Raw genomic sequence first — 19485 nt, forward strand, 5'->3', positions numbered from 1 at the left:
AGAGTATTCTGGTCTCTACATGTATCTAAAGGGCTCTACCAGTCCCTACCAGTCCCTATCAATCTCTACCAGTCCCTATCAGTCTCTACCAGTCCCTACCAGTCCAGTCTCTACCAGTCCGGTCTCTACCAGTCCCTATCAATCTCTACCAGTCCCTACCAGTCCAGTCCTCTACCAGTCCCTACCAGTCCAGTCTCTACCAGTCCCTATCAATCTCTACCAGTCCAGTCCCTACCAGTCCCTATCAATCTCTACCAGTCCCTACCAGTCCCTATCAATCTCTACCCAGTCCAGTCTCTACCAGTTCCCTATCAATCTCTACCAGTCCAATCTCTACCAGTCCCTACCAGTCCAGTCCTCTACCAGTCCAGTCTCTACCAGTCCAGTCTCTACCAGTCCAGTCTCTACCAGTCCCTACCAGTCCAGTCTCTACCAGTCCCTACCAGTCCAGTCTCTAACAGTCCCTACCAGTCCAGTCTCTACCAGTCCCTACCAGTCCAGTCTCTACCAGTCCCGTCTCTACCAGTCCCTACAAGTCTCTAAGAGGCTTCCACCAGTCCCTACCAGTCCCGTCTCTACCAGTCCCTACCAGTCACTACCAGTCCCTAAAGGACTCTGCTGGGACTGTACCTGGCTCTACAAGACTACTAGTCTCTACAGGACTCCATATGGATCTACAGGACTCTACCGGGCTCTATTGGACTCTACCAGGCTCTACCGGGCTCCACATGGCGCTACTGGGCTTCACCGGACTCTAAGTCTTTACCGGACTCTACTAATCTTCACAGGACTTTACTAGTCTCTCCAGCACTCTACTGGGCTCTACTAGTCTCTACATGACTAGTGTAGACTAGTCTCTAGAGTCCGGGTAAAGACTAGTAGAGCCCAGTAGAGACTAGTAGAGCCCAGTTAGAATCCTGTAAAAACAGGACTCTACAGGACTATACAGAGTCTACAGGACTCTACTGGGCTATACAGAGGTCTACAGGACTCTGCGGACTTGGCTGAGAGAAATTGATGATAAAATGATTGTGGGTGCTGTCTTGTTAGACTTCAGTGTGGCTTTTGACATTATTGATCATAGTCTGCTGCTGGAAAATGTATATGTTATGGCTTTACACCCCCTGCTATAATGTGGATGAAGAGTTACCTGTCTAACTGAACACAGAGGGTGTTCTTCATTGGAAGCCTCTCAAATATAATCCAGTTAGAATCAGGAATTCCCCAGGGTAGCTGTTTAGGCCCCTTGCTTTTTAACATTTTTACTAACGACATGCCACCTGCCGGCCCTTCCCCCCTCCAGCCCTCCCCCTGCCGATCCTCTGCCCCCGCCGGCCCTTCCCCCCTCCATCCCTCCATCCCTCCATCCATCCCTGCCGATCCTCCGCCCCGCCGGTCCTTCCCCCCTCCAGCCCCTCCCCCTGCCGATCCTCTGCCCAGCCGGCCCTTCCCCCCTCCATCCCTGCCGGTCCTTCCCCCTCCATCCCTCCATCCCCTGCCGGTCCTTACCCCCTCCATCCCTCCCCCGACAGTCCTTCCCCCCTCCATCCCTCCATCCCTGCCGGTCCTTCCCCCCTCCATCCCTCCCCCCTGACAGTCCTTACCCCCTCCATCCCTCCCCCCTGCCGGTCCTTACCCCCTCCATCCCCGCCGGTCCTTACCCCCTCCATCCCTCCGCCCTGCCGGTCCTTACCCCCTCCATCCCCACCAGTCCTTACCCCCTCCATCCCTCCGCCCTGCCGGTCCTTACCCCCCTCCATCCCCGCCGGTTCTTACCCCCTCCATCCCTTCCGCCCTGCCGGTCCTTACCCCCTCCATCCCTCCCCCCCTGCCGGGTCCTTACCCCCTCCATCCCCGCCGGTTCTTACCCCCTCCATCCCTCCGCCCTGCCGGTCCTTACCCCCTCCATCCCTCCCCCCTGCCGGTCCTTACCCCCTCCATTCCCGCCGGTCCTTACCCCCTCCATCCCTGCCGGTCCTTACCCCCTCCATCCCTCCGCCCTGCCGGCCCTCTACTCTACTGGTTTATATAGTGTGTGAGTGAGTATGTGTGCATTCATGTGTGTTTGTCCCTTAGTGTGTATTCTGTGTGTGTATGTGTGGATTCTGTGTGTGTATTCTGTGTGTGTGTATTCTGTGTGTCTGTGTTCTCACCACAGCTGTGTTCGTCGCTGAGATCTCCACAGTCATGTATCCATCACACACCATAGAGGGGGACACACAGCGTCCCGTCCCACACCTAAACTCCTCTTCTCCACACACTGGGAGGGGGTTGGGGGGGGGGGAGACCACGTTATGTTGGATTGACCAGTGATGATTCAGCTGCTTCTCTCTCTTTTTCTGTGAAGAACAGAAATTATATGGGGGGGGGGGGGGGGGGGGTGGTTGTTGAATGATGCCCTGGGGGGGGGGGGGGGGTTGTTGAATGATGCCCTGGGGGGGGGGGGGGTGTTGTTGAATGATGCCCTGGGGGGGGGGGGGGGTGTTGTGAATGATGCCCTGGGGGGGGTGTTGTTGAATGATGCCCTGGGGGGGGGGGGGGTGTTGTGAATGATGCCTGGGGGGGGGGGGGGGTGTTGTTGAATGATGCCCTGGGGGGGGGGGGGGGGTTGTTGAATGATGCCTGGGGGGGGGGGGGGTGTTTGTTGAATGATGCCCTGTGGGGGGGGGTGTTGTTGAATGATGCCCTGGGGGGGGGGTGTTGTTGAATGATGCCCTGGGGGGGGGGGGGTGTTGTTGAATGATGCACCTGGGGGGGGGGGGGGGGGGGGGTTGTTGAATGATTGCCCTGGGGTAGGGGGGGGGGGAATGATGCCCGGGGGGGGGGGGTGTTGTTGAATGATGCCCTGGGGGGGGGGGTGTTGTTGAATGATGCCCTGGGGGGGGGGGGGTGTTGTTGAATGATGCCCTGGGGGGGGGGGGGGTTGTTGAATGATGCCCTGGGGGGGGGGGTGTTGTTGAATGATGCACGGGGGGGGGGGGGTGTTGTTGAATGATGCCCGGGGGGGAGGGAGTGTTTGTTGAATGATGCCCGGGGGGGGAGGGAGTGTTGTTGAATGATGCCTGGGGGGGGGGGTGGTTGTTGAATGATGCCTGGGGGGGGGGGGGTGTTGTTGAATGATGCCCGGGGGGGGGGGTGTTGTTGAATGATGCCCGGGGGGGGGGGGGGGGTTGTTGAATGATGCCCGGGGGGGGGGGGTTGTTGAATGATGCCCGGGGGGGGGGGTGTGTTGAATGATGCCCGGGGGGAGGGGGGTGTTGTTGAATGATGCCGGGGGGGAGGGGGTGTGTGTTGTGAATGATGCCCGGGGGGGGAGGGAGTGTTGTTGAATGATGCCCGGGGGGGAGGGAGTGTTGTTGAATGATGCCCGGGGGGGAGGAGTGTTGTTTGAAGTAATGTCTTCGCTGTTGTAATATCTCAAACGGTTGTGGAAGTTTCATCGCTACGGATTCCAACTTTAAGGACAATAAAGCCTCTACAAACATGAGAACATTCTCTCTCCTCCCTTCCTGTCCTCTCTCTCCAGTCGTCCACAACATTCTCTCTCCCCCCTTCCTGTCCTCTCTCTCCAGTCGTCCACAACATTCTCTCTCCCCCCTTCCTGTCCTCTCTCTCCAGTCGTCCACAACATTCTCTCTCCTCCCTTCCTGTCCTCTCTCTCCAGTCGTCCACAACATTCTCTCTCCTCCCTTCCTGTCCTCTCTCTCCAGTCGTCCACAACATTCTCTCTCCCCCCTTCCTGTCCTCTCTCTCCAGTCGTCCACAACATTCTCTCTCCTCCCTTCCTGTCCTCTCTCTCCAGTCGTCCACAACATTCTCTCTCCCCCCTTCCTGTCCTCTCTCTCCAGTCGTCCACAACATTCTCTCTCCCCCCTTCCTGTCCTCTCTCTCCAGTCGTCCACAACATTCTCTCTCCCCCCTTCCTGTCCTCTCTCTCCAGTCGTCCACAACATTCTCTCTCCCCCCTTCCTGTCCTCTCTCTCCAGTCGTCCACAACATTCTCTCTCCTCCCTTCCTGTCCTCTCTCTCCAGTCGTCCACAACATTCTCTCTCCTCCCTTCCTGTCCTCTCTCTCCAGTCGTCCACAACATTCTCTCTCCCCCCTTCCTGTCCTCTCTCTCCAGTCGTCCACAACATTCTCTCTCCTCCCTTCCTGTCCTCTCTCTCCAGTCGTCCACAACATTCTCTCTCCCCCCTTCCTGTCCTCTCTCTCCAGTCGTCCACAACATTCTCTCTCCTCCCTTCCTGTCCTCTCTCTCCAGTCGTCCACAACATTCTCTCTCCTCCCTTCCTGTCCTCTCTCTCCAGTCGTCCACAACATTCTCTCTCCTCCCTTCCTGTCCTCTCTCTCCAGTCGTCCACAACATTCCAAGGATCCCTCCCTACACCCTCTCCAGTCATCCACAACATTCCAAGGATCCCTCCCAACACCCTCATTAGGTGGCTTTGACGACCAGCTGCCACACACACAAAACACACAAACCAAACACACACACACACACCGAACACGCATTGAACACACAAATGAGCATGAATGTGCACACCAAACGTTTACAAGTAACATATGAAGTGGATATATATAATGTATAGGTTATTGTCAGTGGAGGCTGGTGGCTTTAAAACGGAAGATGGGCTAGGGAGGTTGCTGTGACCATATTGCAGCGGCAGGCATGACTGCAATAAAATCCCATGTGCCTGTTGAATCTTGGTAATCTCCTTTTACGTACTCTGGACATGTTAGTAGTACCCAACTCGCTAACGACCTTCATGTCCTAATGGCCTGGTACTCAGGGGCTCTATGGTCCCTCCATCAGGTCCTAATGGCCTGGTACTCAGGGATCTATTGTCCCTCCATCAGGTCCTAATGGCCTGGTACTCAGGGGCTCTATGGTCCCTCCATCAGGTCCTAATGGCCTGGTACTCAGGGATCTATTGTCCCTCCATCAGGTCCTAATGGCCTGGTACTCAGGGCTCTCTTGTCCCTCCATCAGGTCCTAATGGCCTGGTACTCAGGGCTCTATTGTCCCTCCATCAGATCCTAATGGCCTGGTATTCAGGGCTCTATTGTCCCTCTATCAGGTCCTAATGGCCTGGTACTCAGGGCTCTATTGTCCCTCCATCAGGTCCTAATGGCCTGGTACTCAAGGCTCTATTGTCCCTCCATCAGAACCTAATGGCCTGGTACTCAGGACGCTATTGTCACTCTCTTCACATTGACCAATTTGAAGAAAGAAGTTCCACAACAGGTTGAAATGAGTGGATATATATATATATATATATAGTGTATATACCGTGCATTTAGAAGTATTCAGACCCCTCATCAATCTACACACAGTACCCCATAATGACATCACCACACCCCATAATGACATCACAACACCCCATAATGACATCACAACACCCCATAATGACATCACAACACCCCATAATGACATCACAATACCCCATAATGACATCACAACACCCCATAATGACATCACAACACCCCATAATGACATCACAACACCCCATAATGACAAAGCGAAAAATGTTTCTTCAACTTGATTGGACAGGATTTGGAAAGGCACACACCTATCTATATGTCCCACAGTTGACCAGTGCATGTCAGAGCAAAAACCAAGCAATGAGGTCGAAGGAATTGTCCATAGAGCTCCGAGACAGGATTGTGTCGAGGCAAATTTGATTTGATTTGAGAAGGGTACAAACATTTCTGCAGAATTGAAGGTCCCCAAGAACACAGTGGCCTCCATCATTCTTAAATTGAATTAGTCTGTAACCACCAAGACTCTTCCTAGAGCTGGCCTTCCGGCCAAACTGAGCAATAGGGGGAGAATGGCCTTGGTCAGGGAGGTGACCAAAAACCCAAATGTCACTCTGACAGAGCTCCAGAGTTCCTCTGTGGAGATGGGAGAATCTTCCAGAAGGACAACTATCTCTGCAGCTCTCCGCCAACCAGGCCTTTGTGGTAGAGTGGCCAGACAGAAGCTATTCCTCAGACAGCCCGCTTAGAGCCACAAGGCACCTACAGTTCTTAAAAGTTGCTTCATACTGCAGCAGAATTCTATGGTTATTTCATTGTCAGCCATTGTTGCCAATAAATTCAGGGAAAATAAGAACATTTTGATCTGATTACGTAAAATCACTGTCTCTATTCAATTATTATTTGTATAATTTTTTGTCTATTTCTCTGTGCGTTGATTGGTGGGGAAAAACAGGTCTACGTACACTAGCTATGTAGGCTACTTTTCTAGCGTCAACAGACGTTCACAACAATTTGCTGGATGAAATGTCGCTCTCAAAAAGTATCAAGGAGGTTGGATTTTGAAAATCTAAGTTTCAGAGAAGAATGTACAGAGAGATATGCGCTCATCTCTCTATCTTTTCCCAATGCCAAGCCAGTGTGTCATGTTCGCAATGAAAATATCGCAAATTGCAAATAATTCTCAGACTATTTATGAATCTAAGCATAGAACAACTTTCAGTGGCCCAGAGTCAATGTGGAGGCTATATACAGGGTATTACGGTACAGAGTCAATGTGGAGGCTATATACAGGGTATTACGGTACAGAGTCAATGTGGAGGCTATATACAGGGTATTACGGTACAGAGTCAATGTGGAGGCTATATACAGGGTATTACGGTACAGAGTCAATGTGGAGGCTATATACAGGGTATTACGGTACAGAGTCAATGTGGAGGCTATATACAGGGGGGTACCGGTACAGAGTCAATGTGGAGGCTATATACAGGGTATTACGGTACAGAGTCAATGTGGAGGCTATATACAGGGTATTACGGTACAGAGTCAATGTGGAGGCTATATACAGGGGGGGTACCGGTACAGAGTCAATGTGGAGGCTATATACAGGGTATTATGGTACAGAGTCAATGTGGAGGCTATATACAGGGTATTACGGTATAGAGAGTCAATGTGGAGGCTATATACAGGGTGTTACGGTACAGAGTCAATGTGGGACAGCGGATAGTTGAGGTAATATGTACATGTAGGTAGAGTTATTAAAGTGACTATGCATAGATGACAACAGAGAGTAGCAGTGGTGTGGAGAGGGGAGGGGGCAATGCAAATAGTCTGGGTAGCAATTCGACGAGATGTTCAGGAGTCTTATGGCTTGGGGGGTAGAAGCTGTTTAGAAGCCTCTTGGACCTAGACTTGGCGCTCCGGTACCGCTTGCCATGTGGTAGCAGAGAGAACAGTCTATGACTAAGATGGCTGGAGTCTTTGACAATTTTTGGGGCCTTCCTCTGACACCGCCTGGTATAGAGGTCCTGGATGGCAGGAAGCTTGGTCCCAGTGATGTACTGGGCCGTACGCACTACCCTCTGTAGTGACTTGTGGTCGGAGGCCAAGCAGTTGCCATACCAGGCGGTGTGTGATGCAACTGGTCAGGATGCTCTCGTTGGTGCAGCTGTAGAACCTCTTGAGGATCTGGGGACCCATGCCAAATCTTTTCAGTCTCCTGAGGGGGAATAGGTTTTGTCGTGCCCTCTTCACAACTGTCTTGTTGTGCTTGGACCATGTTAGTTTGTTGGTGATGTGGACACCAAGGAACTTGAAGCTCTCAACCTGCTCCACTACAGCCCCGTCGATGAGAATGGGGGCGTGCTCGGTCCTCCTTTTCCTGTAGTCCACAATCATCTCCTTAGTCTTGGTTACGTTGAGGGAGAGGTTGTTGTCCTGGCACCACGCGGCCAGGTCTCTGACCTCCTCCCTATAGGCTGTATCATCGTTGAGGGAGAGGTTGTTGTCCTGGCACCACGCGGCCAGGTCTCTGACCTCCTCCCTATAGGCTGTATCATCGTTGAGGGAGAGGTTGTTGTCCTGGCACCACGCGGCCAGGTCTCTGACCTCCTCCCTATAGGCTGTCTCGTCGATGTCGGTGATCAGGCCTACCAATGTTGTGTTTAGAGTAATTACATGTATAGGTCTCCTGATTAAACCTGATCGAACTTGTTTGGCATCAACTGAAAACATTCATCCGTAACTCTGCCAAGACTACAAGCAAAGATGAACTGGTCCAGATGTTTTGGCTTGAGAATACAATACAACAATGCAACAAATACATTGATCATCTCAGCAAGGTTTTAGTCGTGGAGCTAGGGGGGGGGGGGTGCAACTAAAATGTAGTTGAAATAAACATTTGCAATGAATTTTTGTCTCATTATTTTATTAAAGGATAAAGATGCAGACGGCCCACCCCGACCAAACCCAGATGACGATGGGCCAATTGTGCGCCGTCCTATGGGACCAATCACAGCCGGTTGTGATACAGCCTGGATTTGAACCAGGGTGTCTGTAGTGAATGGGACTTCCAATCATGACTGGATGTGCTAAAGCCTGGATTCGAACCAGGGACTGTAGTGATGCCTCCCTCTTGCACTGATATGCAGTGCCTTAGACCGCTGTGCCACTCGGGAGCCATGACCAATATTACCAATATGTATTACCAATATATATTACCAATATATACCAATATATATTACCAATATATACCAATATATATTACCAATATATATTACCAATATATACCAATATATATTACCAATATATACCAATATATACCAATATATATTACCAATATATACCAATATATATTACCAATATATACCAATATATATTACCAATATATACCAATATATATTACCAATATATACCAATATATACAATATATATTACCAACATTATACCAATATATATTACCAATATATACCACTATATATTACCAATATATACCAATATATATACCAATATATACCAATATATATTACCAACATATATACCAATATATATTACCAATATATACCAATATATATTACCAATATATACCAATATATATTACCAATATATACCAATATATATTACCAATATATACCAATATATATTACCAATATATACCAATATATTACCAATATATACCAATATATATACCAATATATACCAATATATATACCAACATATACCAATATATATTACCAATATATACCAATATATATTACCAATATATACCAATATATATTACCAATATATACCAAATATATATTACCAATATATACCAATATATATTACCAATATATACCAATATATATTACCAATATATACCAATATATATACCAATATATACAATATATTACCACATATACCAATATATACCAATATATACCAATATATACCAATATATATTACCAATATAATATTACCAATATATATTACCAATATATATTACCAATATATATTACCAATATATATTACCAATATATATTACCAATATATATTACCAATATATATTACCAATATATACCAATATATATTACCAATATATACCAATATATCTTACCAATATATACCAATATATTACCAATATATATTACCCAATATATTACCAATATATATTACCAATATATACCCAATATATATTACCAATATATCCAATATATATTACCAATATATACCAATATATATTACCAATATATACCAATATATATTACCAATATATACCAATATATATTACCAATATATACCAATATATATTACCAATATTACCAATATATATTACCAATATATACCAATATATATTACCAATATATACCAATATATATTACCAATATATACCAATATATATTACAATATATATTACCAATATATATTACCAATATATATTACCAATATATATTACCAATATATATTTATTTTCTCAGAACATTAACCATGTTTGTTCTCTTGTTGTGTAGTTTTGACCCAAAGACTAGTCTGACAAACACATAAATGTGCGTCCCACATCCCCAGGCATGGATCAAAGCTGAAGATGTTGATAAAGAACTGTTAGGGACAAATGGGGGGATTTTCACACGGACAGCAGCGGGGCTGTGAAGAGTTCTGTGTCAATTCATAAACCATGTGCCATGGAATCTCTTCCCAACTATTTTGCAATCTGTATGGCTCTCTGACATTTTGCGGTTGCATGAGGTCTCGAGTTATAAATGTAACACTTTAGAGTACTTAAGCATTGAATACATTGCAAATGGGGAGTTTTTCACACCTACAGTAGCCGGGCAATGAAGAGTCTATTGTTCTGCTAATAGGACACATTTTTGGCCTGATGGGCTACACCTGCTACAGTATTACCTACACCTTCTACAGTACTACACCTGCTACAGTACTACACCTGCTACAGTACTACACCTGCTACAGTACTACACCTTCTACAGTACTACACCTTCTACAGTACTACACCTGCTACAGTACTACACCTTCTACAGTACTACACCTGCTACAGTACTAAACCTTCTACAGTACTACACCTGCTACAGTACTACAGTACTACACCTTCTACAACCAACTTCAAACATCAGCAATCTGAGCAGCTAACCGATCGCTGCAGCTGTACATAGTCTATTGGTAAATAGCCCACCCTTTTCACCTACCTCATCCCCATACTGTTTTTATTTATTAACTTTTCTGCACACCAATATCCCTACCTGTACATGACCATCTGATCATTTATCACTCCAGTGTTAATCTGCAAAATTGTAATTATTTGCCTACCTCCTCATGCCTTTTGCACACATTGTATATAGACCCCCCCTTTGTTTTCTACTGTGTTATTGACTTGTTAATTGTTTACTCCATGTGTAACTCTTTGTTGTATGCTCACACTGCTATGCTTTATCTTGGCCAGGTCGCAGTTGCAAATGAGAACTTGTTCTCAACTAGCCTACCTGGTTAAATAAAGGTGTTCTCAACTAGCCTACCTGGTTAAATAAAGGTGTTCTCAACTAGCCTACCTGGTTAAATAAAGGTGAAAAAAAAATATATATATATATATATACAGTACTACACCTGCTACAGTACTACACCTGCTACAGTACTACACCTGCTACAGTACTACACCTGCTACAGTACTACACCTGCTACAGTACTACAGTACTAGACCTTATACAGTACTACAGTACTACACCTGCTACAGTACTATAGTACTACAGTACCACACCTGCTACAGTACCACAGTACTACACCTGCTACAGTACTACAGTACCACACCTGCTACAGTACCACACCTGCTACAGTACTACAGTACTACACCTGCTACAGTACTACACCTGCTACAGTACTACAGTACCACACCTGCTACAGTACTACATTACTACACCTGCTACAGTACTACAGTGCCTAAACCTGCTACAGTACTACAGTACTAAACCTGCTACAGTACTACAGTACTACACCTGCTACAGTACTACAGTACTACACCTGTTACAGTACTACAGTACTACACCTTCTACAGTACTACAGTACTACACCTGCTACAGTACTACACCTTCTACAGTACTACACCTTCTACAGTACTACACCTGCTACAGTACTACACCTGCCTACAGTACTACACCTTATACAGTAACTACACCGCGTACCAGTACCACACCTGCTACAGTGACATACACCTGTACAAGTACTACAGTACTACACCTGCTCACAAGTATGACACCCTGCTACAGTACGTACGGACGTACACCTGCTACAGTACTACAGACTACACCATGCTACAAGTAACGTACAGTGACTACACCTGCATAACGAGTACTTACAGTACCACACCTGCCCTACAGTACTACACCTGCTACAGTACTACAGTACCAACCCTGCTAGAGTACCCACCACCTAGCTACATTACTACAGTACTACACCTGCATACAGTACATACACCTGCTACAGTACTACAGTTACTAAACCTGCTACAGTACTAACACCTGCATAGAAGTACTACACCTGCATACAAGTACTACACCTGCCTACAAGTACTACAGTATACACCTGCTACAGTACTACAGGAACTACACCTGCCTACAGTAATACACCTTCTACAGTACTACACCTGCTACAGTACTACACCTGCTACAGTACTACACCTGCTACAGTACTATAGTACTACAGTACCACACCTGCTACAGTACCACACCTGCTGCAGTACTACACCTGCTACAGTACTACACCTGCTATGGTACTACAGTACCACACCTGCTACAGTACTACACCTGCTACAGTACTACACCTGCTACAGTACTATAGTACTACAGTACCACACCTGCTACAGTACCACACCTGCTAGAGTACTACACCTGCTACAGTACTACACCTGCTACAGTACTACAGTACCACACCTGCTACAGTACTACACCTGCTACAGTACTACACCTGCTACAGTACTACAGTACTACACCTGCTACAGTACTACAGTACCACACCACTACAGTACTACACCTGCTACAGTACTACAGTACTACACCTGCTACAGTACTACACCTGCTACAGTACTACAGTACTACAAATGCTACAGTACTATAGTACTACAGTACCACACCTGCTACAGTACCACACCTGCTACAGTACTACAGTACCACACCTGCTACAGTACTACAGCTGCTACAGTACTACACCTGCTACAGTACTACAGTACTACACCTGCTACAGTACTACAGTACTACACCTGCTACAGTACTACAGTACTACACATGCTACAGTACTACAGTACTACAGCTGCTACAGTACTACACCTGCTACAGTACTACACCTGCTACAGTACTACACCTGCTACAGTACTACAGTACTACACCTGCTACAGTACTACACCTGCTACAGTACTACAGTACTACACCTGCTACAGTACTACACCTGCTACAGTACTACACCTGCTACAGTACTACAGCTGCTACAGTACTACAGTACTACACCTGCTACAGTACTACACCTGCTACAGTACTACACCTGCTACAGTACTACACCTGCTACAGTACTACACCTTCTACAGTACTACACCTGCTACAGTACTACACCTGCTACAGTACTACACCTGCTACAGTACTACACCTGCTACAGTACTACACCTTATACAGTACTACAGTACTACACCTGCTACAGTACTATAGTACTACAGTACTACACCTGCTACAGTACTATAGTACCACACCTGCTACAGTACCACAGTACTACACCTGCTACAGTACTACAGTACCACACCTGCTACAGTACCACACCTGCTACAGTACTACAGTACTACACCTGCTACAGTACTACACCTGCTACAGTACTACAGTACTACACCTGCTACAATACTACAGTACTACACCTGCTACAGTACTACAGTGCTACACCTGCTACAGTACTACAGTGCTACACCTGCTACAGTACTACAGTACTACACCTGCTACAGTACTACACCTTCTACAGTACTACAGTACTACACCTGCTACAGTACTACACCTGCTACAGTACTACACCTGCTACAGTACTACAGTACTAGACCTTATACAGTACTACAGTACTACACCTGCTACAGTACTATAGTACTACAGTACCACACCTGCTACAGTACCACAGTACTACACCTGCTACAGTACTACAGTACCACACCTGCTACAGTACCACACCTGCTACAGTACTACAGTACTACACCTGCTACAGTACTACACCTGCTACAGTACTACAGTACCACACCTGCTACAGTACTACATTACTACACCTGCTACAGTACTACAGTGCTAAACCTGCTACAGTACTACAGTACTACACCTGCTACAGTACTACAGTACTACACCTGTTACAGTACTACAGTACTACACCTGCTACAGTACTACACCTTCTACAGTACTACAGTACTACACCTGCTACAGTACTACACCTTCTACAGTACTACACCTTCTACAGTACTACACCTGCTACAGTACTACACCTGCTACAGTACTACACCTTATACAGTACTACACCTGCTACAGTACCACACCTGCTACAGTACTACACCTGTTACAGTACTACAGTACTACACCTGCTACAGTACTACACCTTCTACAGTACTACAGTACTACACCTGCTACAGTACTACAGTACTACACCTGCTACAGTACTACAGTGCTACACCTGCTACAGTACTACAGTACCACACCTGCTACAGTACTACACCTACTACAGTACTACAGTACCACACCTGCTAGAGTAACACACCTGCTACAGTACTACAGTACTACACCTGCTACAGTACTACACCTGCTACAGTACTACAGTACTACACCTGCTACAGTACTACACCTGCTAGAGTACTACACCTGTTACAGTACTACACCTGCTACAGTACTACAGTATTACACCTGCTACAGTACTACAGTACTACACCTGCTACAGTAATACACCTTCTACAGTACTACACCTGCTACAGTACTACACCTGCTACAGTACTATAGTACTAGAGTACCACACTTGCTACAGTACCACACCTGCTGCAGTACTACACCTGCTACAGTACTACACCTGCTACAGTACTACAGTACCACACCTGCTACAGTACTACACCTGCTACAGTACTACACCTGCTACAGTACTATAGTACTACAGTACCACACCTGCTACAGTACTACAGTACCACACCTGCTACAGTACTACACCTGCTACAGTACTACAGTACTACACCTGCTACAGTACTACAGTACCACACCACTACAGTACTACACCTGCTACAGTACTACACCTGCTACAGTACTACAGTACTACACCTGCTACAGTACTACAGTACCACACCACTACAGTACTACACCTGCTACAGTACTACAGTACTACACCTGCTACAGTACTACACCTGCTACAGTACTACAGTACTACAAATGCTACAGTACTATAGTACTACAGTACCACACCTGCTACAGTACCACACCTGCTACAGTACTACAGTACCACACCTGCTACAGTACTACAGCTGCTACAGTACTACACCTGCTACAGTACTACAGTACTACACCTGCTACAGTACTACAGTACTACACCTGCTACAGTACTACAGTACTACACCTGCTACAGTACTACAGTACTACAGCTGCTACAGTACTACACCTGCTACAGTACTACACCTGCTACAGTACTACACCTGCTACAGTACTACAGTACTACACCTGCTACAGTACTACACCTGCTACAGTACTACAGTACTACACCTGCTACAGTACTACAGTACTACACCTGCTACAGTACTACACCTGCTACAGTACTACAGCTGCTACAGTACTACAGTACTACACCTGCTACAGTACTACACCTGCTACAGTACTACACCTGCTACAGTACTACACCTGCTACAGTACTACACCTTCTACAGTACTACACCTGCTACAGTACTACACATTCTACAGTACTACACCTGCTACAGTACTACACCTTCTACAGTACTACACCTGCTACAGTACTACACCTGCTACAGTACTACACCTTATACAGTACCACAGTACTACACCTGCTACAGTACTATAGTACTACAGTACTACACCTGCTACAGTACTATAGTACTACAGTACCACACCTGCTACAGTACCACAGTACTACACCTGCTACAGTACTACAGTACCACACCTGCTACAGTACCACACCTGCTACAGTACTACAGTACTACACCTGCTACAGTACTACACCTGCTACAGTACTACAGTACTACACCTGCTACAGTACTACAGTACTACACCTGCTACAGTACTACAGTGCTACACCTGCTACAGTACTACAGTACTACACCTGCTACAGTACTACACCTTCTACAGTACTACAGTACTACACCTGCTACAGTACTACACCTGCTACAGTACTACACCTGCTACAGTACTACAGTACTAGACCTTATACAGTACTACAGTACTACACCTGCTACAGTACTATAGTACTACAGTACCACACCTGCTACAGTACCACAGTACTACACCTGCTACAGTACTACAGTACCACACCTGCTACAGTACCACACCTGCTACAGTACTACAGTACTACACCTGCTACAGTACTACACCTGCTACAGTACTACAGTACCACACCTGCTACAGTACTACATTACTACACCTGCTACAGTACTACAGTGCTAAACCTGCTACAGTACTACAGTACTACACCTGCTACAGTACTACAGTACTACACCTGTTACAGTACTACAGTACTACACCTGCTACAGTACTACACCTTCTACAGTACTACAGTACTACACCTGCTACAGTACTACACCTTCTACAGTACTACACCTTCTACAGTACTACACCTGCTACAGTACTACACCTGCTACAGTACTACACCTTATACAGTACTACACCTGCTACAGTACCACACCTGCTACAGTACTACACCTGTTACAGTACTACAGTACTACACCTGCTACAGTACTACACCTTCTACAGTACTACAGTACTACACCTGCTACAGTACTACAGTACTACACCTGCTACAGTACTACAGTGCTACACCTGCTACAGTACTACAGTACCACACCTGCTACAGTACTACACCTGCTACAGTACTACAGTACCACACCTGCTAGAGTAACACACCTGCTACAGTACTACAGTACTACACCTGCTACAGTACTACACCTGCTACAGTACTACAGTACTACACCTGCTACAGTACTACACCTGCTAGAGTACTACACCTGTTACAGTACTACACCTGCTACAGTACTACAGTATTACACCTGCTACAGTACTACAGTACTACACCTGCTACAGTAATACACCTTCTACAGTACTACACCTGCTACAGTACTACACCTGCTACAGTACTATAGTACTAGAGTACCACACTTGCTACAGTACCACACCTGCTGCAGTACTACACCTGCTACAGTACTACACCTGCTACAGTACTACAGTACCACACCTGCTACAGTACTACACCTGCTACAGTACTACACCTGCTACAGTACTATAGTACTACAGTACCACACCTGCTACAGTACTACAGTACCACACCTGCTACAGTACTACACCTGCTACAGTACTACAGTACTACACCTGCTACAGTACTACAGTACCACACCACTACAGTACTACACCTGCTACAGTACTACACCTGCTACAGTACTACAGTACTACACCTGCTACAGTACTACAGTACCACACCACTACAGTACTACACCTGCTACAGTACTACAGTACTACACCTGCTACAGTACTACACCTGCTACAGTACTACAGTACTACAAATGCTACAGTACTATAGTACTACAGTACCACACCTGCTACAGTACCACACCTGCTACAGTACTACAGTACCACACCTGCTACAGTACTACAGCTGCTACAGTACTACACCTGCTACAGTACTACAGTACTACACCTGCTACAGTACTATAGTACTACAGTACCACACCTGCTACAGTACCACAGTACTACACCTGCTACAGTACTACAGTACCACACCTGCTACAGTACCACACCTGCTACAGTACTACAGTACTACACCTGCTACAGTACTACACCTGCTACAGTACTACAGTACCACACCTGCTACAGTACTACATTACTACACCTGCTACAGTACTACAGTGCTAAACCTGCTACAGTACTACAGTACTACACCTGCTACAGTACTACAGTACTACACCTGTTACAGTACTACAGTACTACACCTGCTACAGTACTACACCTTCTACAGTACTACAGTACTACACCTGCTACAGTACTACACCTTCTACAGTACTACACCTTCTACAGTACTACACCTGCTACAGTACTACACCTGCTACAGTACTACACCTTATACAGTACTACACCTGCTACAGTACCACACCTGCTACAGTACTACACCTGTTACAGTACTACAGTACTACACCTGCTACAGTACTACACCTTCTACAGTACTACAGTACTACACCTGCTACAGTACTACAGTACTACACCTGCTACAGTACTACAGTGCTACACCTGCTACAGTACTACAGTACCACACCTGCTACAGTACTACACCTGCTACAGTACTACAGTACCACACCTGCTAGAGTAACACACCTGCTACAGTACTACAGTACTACACCTGCTACAGTACTACACCTGCTACAGTACTACAGTACTACACCTGCTACAGTACTACACCTGCTAGAGTACTACACCTGTTACAGTACTACACCTGCTACAGTACTACAGTATTACACCTGCTACAGTACTACAGTACTACACCTGCTACAGTAATACACCTTCTACAGTACTACACCTGCTACAGTACTACACCTGCTACAGTACTATAGTACTAGAGTACCACACTTGCTACAGTACCACACCTGCTGCAGTACTACACCTGCTACAGTACTACACCTGCTACAGTACTACAGTACCACACCTGCTACAGTACTACACCTGCTACAGTACTACACCTGCTACAGTACTATAGTACTACAGTACCACACCTGCTACAGTACTACAGTACCACACCTGCTACAGTACTACACCTGCTACAGTACTACAGTACTACACCTGCTACAGTACTACAGTACCACACCACTACAGTACTACACCTGCTACAGTACTACACCTGCTACAGTACTACAGTACTACACCTGCTACAGTACTACAGTACAGTACCACACCACTACAGTACTACACCTGCTACAGTACTACAGTACTACACCTGCTACAGTACTACACCTGCTACAGTACTACAGTACTACAAATGCTACAGTACTATAGTACTACAGTACCACACCTGCTACAGTACCACACCTGCTACAGTACTACAGTACCACACCTGCTACAGTACTACAGCTGCTACAGTACTACACCTGCTACAGTACTACAGTACTACACCTGCTACAGTACTACAGTACTACACCTGCTACAGTACTACAGTACTACACCTGCTACAGTACTACAGTACTACAGCTGCTACAGTACTACACCTGCTACAGTACTACACCTGCTACAGTACTACACCTGCTACAGTACTACAGTACTACACCTGCTACAGTACTACACCTGCTACAGTACTACAGTACTACACCTGCTACAGTACTACAGTACTACACCTGCTACAGTACTACACCTGCTACAGTACTACAGCTGCTACAGTACTACAGTACTACACCTGCTACAGTACTACACCTGCTACAGTACTACACCTGCTACAGTACTACACCTGCTACAGTACTACACCTTCTACAGTACTACACCTGCTACAGTACTACACATTCTACAGTACTACACCTGCTACAGTACTACACCTTCTACAGTACTACACCTGCTACAGTACTACACCTGCTACAGTACTACACCTTATACAGTACCACAGTACTACACCTGCTACAGTACTATAGTACTACAGTACTACACCTGCTACAGTACTATAGTACTACAGTACCACACCTGCTACAGTACCACAGTACTACACCTGCTACAGTACTACAGTACCACACCTGCTACAGTACCACACCTGCTACAGTACTACAGTACTACACCTGCTACAGTACTACACCTGCTACAGTACTACAGTACTACACCTGCTACAGTACTACAGTACTACACCTGCTACAGTACTACAGTGCTACACCTGCTACAGTACTACAGTACTACACCTGCTACAGTACTACACCTTCTACAGTACTACAGTACTACACCTGCTACAGTACTACACCTGCTACAGTACTACACCTGCTACAGTACTACAGTACTAGACCTTATACAGTA

General features: G+C 46.1%; 1 protein-coding gene across 1 annotated transcript in view; it reads right to left on the minus strand.

Moving 5' to 3' along the window:
* Positions 1-19485, minus strand: part of corin (corin, serine peptidase) — a gene marked incomplete in the record, with an annotated part of 115369 nt that overhangs the window by 61095 nt on the left and 34789 nt on the right. Inside the window, 1 exon segment of the mRNA XM_031832686.1 lies at positions 2154-2260.

The sequence above is a fragment of the Oncorhynchus kisutch genome, linkage group LG9 (assembly GCF_002021735.2).
Source record: "Oncorhynchus kisutch isolate 150728-3 linkage group LG9, Okis_V2, whole genome shotgun sequence".
In the NCBI taxonomy this organism is placed as follows: Eukaryota; Metazoa; Chordata; class Actinopteri; order Salmoniformes; family Salmonidae; genus Oncorhynchus; species Oncorhynchus kisutch.